General features: G+C 38.4%; 1 protein-coding gene across 1 annotated transcript in view; it reads left to right on the top strand.

Annotated features, from left to right (window-relative positions):
• The window catches only part of ARHGAP26 (Rho GTPase activating protein 26), a gene marked incomplete in the record, with an annotated part of 513,022 nt that overhangs the window by 320,064 nt on the left and 184,887 nt on the right, over positions 1-8,071 (top strand).

Below are 8,071 nucleotides of genomic sequence, written 5' to 3'. Positions count from 1 at the left end.
CTGCTTGGCCCCCCCCCCCCCCCCAATTTCTTCTTTCACATTGGATAGAATGACTAGCTTCTCTCTCTCTCTTTCTCTCTCTCTCTCTCTCTCTGAGAAAGCTACTTACCCTTAGTGGACAAAATCCTACAGTATTACCAGTTACAGTGGGATCTGTTATTTGAAATTATCATTGTTTGTGAGGTACTCTAGCATAAAGTATCTGTTTTTCAGTTCAAATTTGAGGTATTATTGAACTTTTAAAAAATTAACCTTTTGGGACCAGCAGTTAGCATAATGGCTATGTTGCTAGACTCCCATGTAGTCGACCGTGGTTCAAGTCCCAGACCCGGTGGTTTATGCTGGGCGCATGTGCGTGCCCAGGATCCTGAGAGAATGGAGGAGAAGGGATTGTGGTGTGGCCATCCCCTCAGGGGATGATTTCTCGCTTTCTGTCTCTCTGTCTCTGTGTCTTTCTGGCGAGCGCACACATCCTATAGCAAAAACCTCTCCAAAACAAACAAACAAAATTAACCTTTTTATTTTAGGTAATTACTGTGCTATATAGTCATAAGAAATAATTCAAAGCAGTCTTACGGACTCTTAACCCAGTTTTCTCCAGTGGTAACATGTTGGAACATTAAATTTCAGGATCACAGCCAGAATCTTAACAATGATACAGTCAAGATACAGAATATTCCATCACCACAAGGATCTGTCATGGTGCCCTTTTATGGCTACATCATCTGCTTCACTCCCAACCTTGCATGACCAACCCTAATCCCCGACAACCAGTAATCTAGCCTCCATTTTTGTAATTTTATCACTTTAAGATAGTTACATAAATAGAATCATATAATATGTAGCCATTTGGGGTTGGCTTTCTTTTTCAGTGCATATTCCCTCAAGATTTATTAAGGTTGTTGTATGTAGCAACAGTTTGTTCTCTTTTATTTTCATTGTATGGATATACCACAGTTTATTTACCCATTTACCTGGCGAAGGACAGCTGGGTCGTTTCCGATTTGGAACATTTATGAATAAAGGTGCTGTAAGTAGTTATGCACAGCTGTCTTGTGTGAACATGTATTTGTTCTCTGGAATTAATGCCCAAGAGTGTAATTGCTGTGTCATATGGTAATATGGTTAATTTTTGAAAAATTCGAAAGTAAATGAGAATGAAAAGTTTAACAGTTATCTATCTTCAACAAGTATCAATTTTCAGTCTTTCATTTATGACCAAAGCTGCAAACATGTGTAGAATCTTCTTTCTGGAACAGATTGTCAGGTGCTACAGATTAAGCTTTAAAAAGAGTCGGTCCTTTTCTGCAAAGAATTGTGGTAGGGTGAGATTTGCATGCACATCAAAACTGTAATGAGAAATGTGGTATTAATGCTTAATATGAGCTCAGTCTGCAAGATTGAATAGTGAAGGAAGAGTAGAGACAATAGAATAGTTACATTTCAAGAACTATTTGTTCTTGGGCTTGGGGGATGAAAAGCAATAGAATAGTTCCTTTTCAAAAACTATTTGTTCTTGGGCTTGGGGGATGAAAATTAGCCTCAGTTTTGGCTATAGTAAAAGATATTGATTCCGATGACTATTAGTTTAATATCTGAAATATCTACTCAAGGCCAAGACAGGAGAGGTAAAGGTGAAAAGCTATGATGTATTTTTTGTTGAGGAATTTGAATATTATACTAGGGACATTTTTTTTATTGTTGTTTATTTTTATTCTTCTCTAAGAAGTAAAAAACTACTAATGGTTCTAAATAATGGAATTATATGCATTACAGCTCTCTTGTCCACAAAAATATCAAGAAGACAATTCAGATAGTTTATAGGGAAAAGCAGGCATTTATTTGTTCACATAACTGGCATATCCAAGATGGAGGAAGTATGGTAGGAATTGGAGATTCCAGTGATATTTTTACTTTTCTTGGCAACTTTCCCTCTTCTTTTTTCTGGCTTCTTATTATCCGTGTCCTCTCTCAGTCTTGGTATTCATTTTATTCTCTGTAGGCGTATTCCAGATAGGTTCAGGCCGCAGCAGTTCTTGGAGCTTATGATCACTGAGAAGTACGAGTCTTTCTTGACTTGTCTTGGCACAAGGCACCAGCGAGGACTTTGGCCAGTATGGGACCATTCACATGATTCATTTCTCAATTCTGGGCCAGTCACATGGTCCACAGCAGATGGATCCACATGGCCTGGCTCCTGTGCCTATCCCTGGAGATGTGGGGGAGGAGGCCATGAGGATGGGGTAGGACTACATTAGTCTGTGAAACCCCATGGACTGAGCAGGATTATTGATAGAATAATGGAAGAGTGCTTTTCTAACATAATGGCTACTGGTAAATTTAAAAAATATATATGTTCAACATAGGCATAACAGGATTAGATTCTGGCTTTAGGAGGAAAACCATGATAGCAATGTGTAGCATCTATTTAATCAGAGAAAAAACCATGGAGAAAGAAGACAGTTTCAGTAGATTCAACAGTGCATAACTCTATCAAGGGCCGAACCAAATAGCTGCTCTGAGCTCAGGAAAAAAAGGACAGGCTCAAAATGTAGAGAGAATCAACAGGACTTTGTCACCAACTGGATGTGGAGGAGTAAAAGGGGCAGAGAGGTTTCAAAGATGACAGATTATTATGTAAGGTGACACTAATGAAAAGAAATATGACATTTTAGACTGCTTTGCTAATCTAAAAAAGAACCACTTTAGCTCAGTTGTGCTAAGCAAAAGAGTGGTTATGAAAGGATCTTGTTTTTCTCATTTCTCTTAGTGGCCCTCAAAAACAAGATATCTATCCTGTTCTCCTCTTTAGTTTTCCTAGCGATAGAGAAAATAATCATGAACATCTGAGAAATGCCGTGAAAAAGTAATAACTAACAGCTGAAAGTCACAAGGCCAGCTGCCTCTGCCAGGAGGACATTACACATAGACTGGAATTGAAACTGGGATCCCACCAGAGCTGAGGGATGACCATGGTACGAAAGCTAATCAAGAATTGAGAATGGTATCCATGATTTTCCCTATAGTTAACAATTTGAATCTTAGAACTGAGGGATCCCATTGAGCCAGGGCTCTGGACGGGATGGAAGGGCTCTGTCTCCCTTTTCTTTTGTGAATACGCTCTCACCTTTATCAGTTCTTGGTACTGATACTGATCTGAGACAGCCAAGAGTATAAATAAATATGGCTTCCATACTCCAGAACCTTTCCTTAAGATGGTGTTATAGTCTGATCAATGAGAAACAAGAGGTCATCCAGACATAGCCAATTAAAATGGAGCCTTTATTAATAGGTCGGCTGACTGCGGGAGGACTGGAGTCTCTCAGAAACCCTGCAGTCCTGAGGGCAAGCTGAGGGGTGCTAATACAGGCAAAAATTACAAGAACAAAGCCAGGTGGGCTTGAAAAGGTAGAGGGTAGGAGTTTACAAGGCAGAAGCAGTTTACAGAAGCACAAAAAGCAGGTTAATCATTCCTAAGGGTATGTTCCATCCCTACCTAAACACAATGGAATCTTAATGGTCTTTATGGCTCAGAGCAAGGGGTTTGGCAATTGCTAAGAAACATCTTAAGGTAGGGAGTTTGGGGTTATATAGCAAAGACAAGAGGAATGTTAACCACTCAGTCTACTCTTAGACAAAAAGAGAAAGCAAGTTTCCAATATAGAGAGGAGTTCAAAATGGAGGTACTCCTGCTTCACTGCTTCGATGGCTTGACTAAGTGTGAACTTTTCGTTCACTATTCCTTTGTTATACAAGGCTCTGCAAGTTCATGGGAAATGTGTATTGTGAACAAGCACTGCATGGATTTCAAAAAGCTTTTTACGCTAAAATAAACTCATACTTTAATTCCTTTTTTGTTTTTTGTTATACACACTTTTTGAAGTCCCTTCATATATTCATTAGATGTCTTAGTATGTGCCAGGCTCAGTGTAAGACTTAGTTTATTTGTCTAAGGCTCGCATGCTTTGATTATTGAAAGTTTGACTTGCAGTTAAGTAAAACCAGAGTTGTCCTTTGATCACTTTGATTTTATTTCTCATACTCTTCATACATTCAGGGACTGTAGGTTGGAGGAGGAATGTGAGAGCCAGTGCTTTGAGTCCATCTTCTTTTTACTGATTAGGATTCCTTAAGAAAAGCTTGCTACAATTCCTCATGGCTAGTCTTAGACCCAGAGCTACCCCTAGTCTCTGCTCCAGCAGCAGAAGCCGTTACTCTTCCAAGGGTGAAAAAGACTCCGGAAGACTTGCAGATTGCTAGAAATAGAGTATCTTTTGTGTGTGGTACTAGTCCCCCTCACCCCCGAATATTTAGTGCAGATAAACCTTTCCAAATTTTAGTCCAACATTTTTAAGTATATTAATCAGCTATGCACTTGTTTAGTGCATTTCTTTCTCTCTCTTTCTGTCTCTTTTCCTATATTTTAAAGAACTAATTTTTGAAAAATTATGAAAAACATAAAAAAATTAAAGTTTTGCATGGGACCAGAAGTTAGCGTAATGGCTATGTCGCTGGACTCCCACGTAGTCGACCGTGGTTCGCGTCCCGGACCCGGTGGCTTAAACTCATGCCGGGGGCATGTGTGTGCATGCCCAAGATCCCGAGAGGAGAATGGAGGAGAAGGGATTGTGGTGTGGCCTTCAAAATGATGTGAGGATGAAATGAAAAGATACATGTGGGTTGCTGAGTCCAGAGCTTCTACATGTTAAACAATAAAGGTAACCATTACAGTTTTCATTTCTATATGCATCTCTATTTCCATAGGTTTATTTTAAGATACTGAATTACTGGGTCAAGATACATATATGTTTTCAGGGCTCTTAAGCGATACTCCCAAGTTCCCTGCAGAAAAATCTGAGAAGAGTATTCTATTCTTGCCATGCTCTGTATTGCTTTTTTTTTTGCATAAATTATAAACATTTTAAAAATGTTATCCCCTTTTTGTTTTGTTTTGTATATCTGTAATTTTGGATGAGACTGGACACATTTCATATGTTTATTGCTGATTTTTACTTCTTTTGTGAATTGCCTGATTATGGTTTTAGCCGATTTTTCTGTTGCTGTGTTCTTCTTTTAATTATAGGGCCTTTGGGGGACCAGCAGGTGGCTTGGTGGTTAGGGCGCTGGCCACCCTGACATGGCTGACCATGGTTCAAGTCCTGAATCTGTCTCTCTCTGTCTGTGTCTTTCTCTGATTAAATTAAAATAAATGAATGAATAAATAAAATTAAATAAATAATTCTTTTAAAAATATATAGGGCCTTTTTTTCAGATCTGGAAGCTATGTTAACAGTATTTTTTTCCCAGATTATGATTTGTCCTAAATTTTATCAATAGAGCTAATGTTTTGTTTTATAAATGTTTTAAATTTTTAAGAAATCCAGTCTATCAGTTTTTCTCCTAGATGGTTTGCATGTTAAAAATACCTCCTCTATTCTAGAATTATAAAACCCTTAGTTTCCCTTAAAATCCTTCTGGAATATACTTATGCAAAATGGAAATTCTCCTTTTCCTCAAATGCTTATCTAGTTGATCAGGAGTCATATAATAAGAAATCTTCCCTCTTTCTGGTGTTTTTAAATTACATATAATCATTCTTTTGTACATATTAGAATCCACTGGAGGAATTTTTAAAACATGTTTTTCTAAAGGGAAACAAAGTCTTTTTCTGTTTGACACGTAGATCAATGGAACAAACCTAAAAGTACAAAAGTAATACTCATACATATATAATCAATTCATCGTTGATAAAGGAGTCAAGGTAATTCACCAGGGAAAAGGCAGTCTTTATAACAAATTATACTAGTAAAATCAGACCTCCATGTGAGAACAAATAACATTTAACCCTTACTTTCACTTAATTCAAAACTGACTTGAAATGGGTCATTTTCCTAAATGTTAGAGCTAAAACTATAAAACAACTTTAAAAAGGAGAAAATCTTTATAACTTTGATTTAGAAAATATTTCTTAGATAGATGCAAACCACAAGAACCATAAAAGAAAAATCTGATGAATTGAACTTCATGCAAATTAAAAACTTCCTCTCTTTAAAATATATTCAGAAAAAGAAAAGACAGCTACAGATGATGAGAAAATTATTGCAAAACGTGTCTGTGATAAATAATTTGTGTCCAGTATACTTTCTTTTCTTTTTTGGAGAAAGATTTTTGCTATAGGGTGCATGTTCTCACTGGAGAGACAGAAAGTGAGAAATCACCCCCTCCAGCGGTCCCTTCTCCCCACTCTCCTCTCAGGATCTTGGACACACATGCATATGTGCCCAGTGTGAGTTTTAAGCCACTGGGTCCAGGACTTGAACCACGGTCAACTACGTGGGATTCCAGCAACCTAACCATTATACCATCTGCTGGTCCAATCAACCAATTTTTAACATAGGCAATAGATTTTAAAAAGTAGTTCACAAGGCCAGCCAATGGCATAGTGGTTAAGGCAGCTGGATCCCACATGGCTAACCCTGCAGTTTGAGTTCTGGACCTGGCAGCTTGAAAAACATGCTGGGCAAATATGCTTGTGTTTCCACAATCCCCAGAGGAGAATGGAGAAGAAATTGTGACATGGCCATCCTCTCTGGGAGATGCTTTCTCACTTTTTGTCCTTCTCTGGTGAGCTTAGGCATCCTCTGGCAAATTAAAAACAACAACAAAAGCAGTTCATCAGAGAAAATAAACATACGGCCTAAAGGCATATGAAAAGATGACTAATGTCATTTGTATTAAGGAAATACAAATTTGAAAAATGATAAACCCCTACAGGCCTACTAGGCTAACTAAAATGAAGAATAGACACACTGTATATTTATGGAAGTTGTGAAGCAAGTAGACTTTATGTATTACTGGTGAATGCAAAATGACCCAAATATTTCAAAAAGCAACTTAGCAGTTTCTTATAGAGTTAAATATACCTATCATGTGACCCACCCATAAGTACTTTTTCCCAATTCTACTTAGGAAAAGTACATCTGTTTACACAAGAAATGAAAATATATTCCATATTACGACTGCATGCAATAATTTATAACAGCTTCATTCATGAAAGTCAGATTTGGGAACAACCCAAATGTCCATCACCTAGTGAGTGGATAATCAAATTATGGCATATTTATAACATCAACTACTACTCAGTGATAAAGAGATTGAACTACTGGTACATGCAGCTACTGCGGGAGTTTCAAAAGTGTTATTCTGGGCTAGCTGGTGACTTGGTGGTTAAGGCAGCTGGATTCCACACGAGCAACCGTACTGTTTGAGCCCTGGACCTAGCAGTTTGAAAAATAGGCTGGGCTTATGCACATGCATACCCAGAATCCCAAGAAGAAAATGGTGGACAAGGAACTGCATCACGGCCATTTACCCCTGGTGGTGGTGGTGGGGGGGGGCATTCTTCCTTTCCTTCTCATTCTCTTCCCCGTAGGTGCACACACCCTGCAGCGAAATTAAAATGAACAACGAAACATGTTATGCTACATGAAAGTGGTCGCCTGCAGCTGGAAGTGGAGGGAGAGAATTGTGTATGAGGGGAAGACGGGGTTATTTCAGGTGATGCAAATTAGCTGCACCTTGATTGCGGTGGTAGTTACAGGCCTGCATACATTTGTCAAAAATTAAGGAGCTATACACTTTAAAAAGGGTGAAAATATGATAAACTTGCTTTAAAGACACACCTACACACAGAAGATTCTCAACCTTCCTCATTAAAAAATGCAAATTAAAGCTGTGACATGCTGTTAGAGGTAGGATCCACATGTAAAGCTGGTGCTAGCAGTTCCTTCCTCTACCACAGAAGAGTTTCCCTTTTAATGTATATTTATTTCCTCTGGAGTTTTTTTTTAACCATGTGCATTTATTACCTTCTTAGTTAAGGAGGAAATATTTTTTCATCTGCATACTTAATGGTAATTTTCCTGGTCATTTCCTCCAGAATGTCTGTCAGAGTCTGTCAGCAGCACAGGAGTGAACTAGTTGGTTCTTTAGACCTACCCAATGTAACATTTCTTTCTTTCTTCCTTCCTTTCTCCCCTCCCCTATCCCTCCTTCTCCTCCCCCCTCCCCC

The sequence above is a fragment of the Tupaia chinensis genome, unplaced genomic scaffold (genome assembly GCF_000334495.1).
Source record: "Tupaia chinensis unplaced genomic scaffold, TupChi_1.0 Scaffold000132_1, whole genome shotgun sequence".
Lineage (NCBI taxonomy): Eukaryota > Metazoa > Chordata > Mammalia > Scandentia > Tupaiidae > Tupaia > Tupaia belangeri.
The sequence above is the reverse complement of the archived record's forward strand: the minus strand, read 5'-3'. Positions and strand labels throughout refer to the sequence as shown.